This window comes from Cyprinodon variegatus, unplaced genomic scaffold (assembly GCF_000732505.1).
Source record: "Cyprinodon variegatus isolate N-32 unplaced genomic scaffold, C_variegatus-1.0 Scaffold981, whole genome shotgun sequence".
NCBI classification, from domain to species: Eukaryota; Metazoa; Chordata; class Actinopteri; order Cyprinodontiformes; family Cyprinodontidae; genus Cyprinodon; species Cyprinodon variegatus.
In genome coordinates this window covers 213,860-217,056 of record NW_015151434.1, presented here as the reverse complement: position 1 = coordinate 217,056, position 3,197 = coordinate 213,860, and the positions used below count along the sequence as shown (strand labels likewise).

The window sequence follows — 3,197 nt, the reverse complement described above, 5'->3', positions numbered from 1 at the left end:
TGAAATAGATATATAGATTTATCACTCAAAGAGTCTGAGCTGGATGAAGCGAAGGCATCATTAAAGAACATGTGGGATGAGATCAGTAAAGCTGTGACCAAACAACAAAGCCTCCTGAGCCTCATGGAGGAAATATGGAAGTTAATAGAAATGGTGACTTTGAAAGAGAAAATGATTGAGGAATTAGAACCAAGGATGGACTTTGGAACAATAAAAGCAGAATAAAGATCTCATCATTACTGGATTAGATAGTAAACATCGTAGCTATGCAAGAGTAATAGCTGGTAAAGATGAAGGTGAGGAAGCTGAGGAGCTGCACACCCTTGAACAACAGCTGGATCAGGATTTTAGCAGTAAAAACATCTTGAAATAAAAAGAATCTCCAGCTGCAAAATAAAGGCAGTGATTGTGGTTCAGCTGATTTCACAGAAACAAGAGATTGAGCTCCTGGGCCAGACCAGAAAATGAAAGGTACAGGAGTTTATATCAATGAACATTTGACAGAGAAAAATGCTGAAATTCCAAGATGGAGTCACAGACTGAGAAAGCAGAACTAAATTCAGGCTCCATGGACCAGGAATGAAATATTCATCTAAATGGAAAAGAATTTAGCGGCCAATAATTGTTAAAACTCTGAAAGAACTGGACAGCTACCAATGATGGAGCATTTCAGGAGGTAACTTCTCTGATTTTTTTTACTAGCAGGTCTGGACAAGTTTGGAGAATGATGTGTCATCTGGAATATGGCTGATTTGGACACTTTCCTCACATGGAAAACAACTAAAATACCAGTTTTTGACGAGATCGTAACTATCTATGTGACTTTGGACATGATATTTATCCTGATATTCAGTTCTATAGTAATATGGATGGAAATTGTTAAATATTACTCTGATTAAGAATTTAGCACAGATGTAGAACTGCAAGCTGCTCTGTTTACAGTTTAATAGTAGAAGTCTATACATAAATGATTTAGAAATTAAAGAATTTCTAAAATACGTTTAAAAATTCACCGTTTCAGAAAATTGGCTTGATGATGGAAAAGCAGATGAAGATCTTGAAGGTTGTGAGTTTTATACAGAAGGAAAGGTGGTGGAGGTGTTTTTATATCGATTAATCACTTCAAAATAAAAACATAAATGATGCCTCTTACAGCATAGACATTGTATTAGAGTGTAACTGTAGAAATTGAAATAGAATATTATAGAAATGTAATTATTAGTTGTGTGAATCGACCACCTGGAAGAAGTTTGTCCTTATTTAACGAATCAATTTCAGACATAAAACAATAATAAAGTTCAGATTATCTGTGGAGATTTCATCATAGACATAATGAATGAACAAAGGATTTTTTTAATGCAATGCAGAGAAATAATTCATGCTCCATAATCGATAAGTTGATAGATTATATTGGTTTTTCATAAACCAGGGGACGAATATAAAAGATACAAAAACTATTACAAAAAAGTATTATTAAAAGTAAAGAAAATTATTTTCCAAATTTATTAGAACAAGAAAAACAAAATATACAAAAACCTGGAAAGTGCTAAACAGTAAAATCAACAAGAAAAATAATAAGCTAGAATAAACAAGCTGCTTTAGAAAGTAAAATGAAATAATAAATCCAAATGATGTAACAGCTTTTATAAATGTGGGTCACCAGCTGGCAAAAAATAAAAACTTAGTGACTTCTGACAAAATCAGCAGAAACTCAGCATCCATGTTTGGATCAGAAACTAAAATGAAATACTGGAAATAATAAGTGGTTTCCAAAATAAAAGGTTTGCTGATGGGAAAATATTAATATGAACTTTGTTAAAAACAAGATTAATTTCATCGTAAAACCAATTAACTGTTTTAAAACGATAACTCAAATTAGGTTTATTTCTGTATCAAAAAGAATTTTTTTTTATTATTATTATTCACATAGATCATCATCAATATTCTAACTACAGACTAATTTTATTTCTCTCAGTTCTCAAAAAAGCTAGAAAAACTTTTTGTTAAAATATTTAATAGTTTGACTGAAAAATATAAAATATTGAAGGAAGAACAATCTAGATTTACTAGACTTACTTTTGGAAACGTGCAAATGTTTTGATTCTTGCATGTTTGTAACCAAAATAAAGGTTTTAATTCCTAGATCTACCTCTCATCTTTAGTTGATGCTTATTTGCTGCAACAATAACAGAAAGAATCGTTATTCTCAGCTCCTTCCTGACAGACTGATCCCAGAAAGAGAAAAAGACGTCATGAAAAACATCTGAAGCAGGCTGGACCTTTTCTCTGAGGAAGAACCAACTTTGGGTTTCTTCCCAGCTCTACAGCTCCTTTCAGGACGGCTTCCTGGGGTCTAAGAGGACACAGAACTTTATAGTTAGATCCAAACTGATCAGAGATGTTCTGACGTAGAATCTGGCTCTCAGCTAAGCCCCCCACTAACACAATACAACCAATGTTGGAATATTTGGCTAATATTTCCCTGATCTTATTGGTGATGGTCTTCAGACTCCGATCATAGAAAGACCTCAGTGTGTCTCTGGAGATCCTGATGCGTCCATCATCCCAGGAAGCTCCTCCCTCTGAATCAAAGAACCTTTCAATGTTTTTCTCTTTCTCAGCCTGTTCTCTCAGGTTCTCTGGGCAGCAGATCTGAACATCTTCATCCACATGTTTGACACGGAGAAAATCATCCATCATTTCCTGAACCTCATTGGGGAAGTTTGCTTCATATTCTTTCCACAATTTATCAGAGAATATTTTACTGATGAACTTTTTGAATTTATCGTCCACATCTCGTCCCCCCCAATAATATCCATCATCATCATACAGCTTCTTCAGAGCTCCTCCTTCCAGAACTTCATAAACACTGAATTTAGATGATTCTTTGAACAAACAGGAAGAGAATGAAAGAGAATAAAGAAAAAATGTGAGAAAACATCTTATTGTTCATTAAGCTCACATTCAGCAAACATTCATCTCAAAGTTTCCATCAACAAACATTTCTTGCTTCTCTTGATGTTTGAACACAAAGATTTTTCAAACTCGTCTCTCAATAAACATTGAAGAACCGTGATGAACAGTTACCTCCACAGTCCACAACAAGGTACCGTCCTCCTCCTCTGGGTCGGGTCTCCAGCAGGACTGTGGTTTCTTCTGGTTCTGATCCAAGGTGAACTGCTACCTGACCTCCTGGT

At 34.7% G+C, this 3,197-nt stretch overlaps 1 long non-coding RNA gene across 1 annotated transcript in view; it reads right to left on the bottom strand.

Moving 5' to 3' along the window:
* Positions 1-2,074: 2,074 nt before the first annotated feature.
* Positions 2,075-3,197, bottom strand: part of LOC107100518 — a 3,916-nt gene continuing 2,793 nt past the window's right edge. Inside the window, exons 2-3 of the long non-coding RNA XR_001482016.1 lie at positions 3,088-3,189; positions 2,075-2,885 (exon numbers count right to left, since the gene is read on the bottom strand). This is a non-coding gene — a long non-coding RNA (uncharacterized LOC107100518). The remainder of the gene's footprint in view (positions 2,886-3,087; positions 3,190-3,197) is intronic.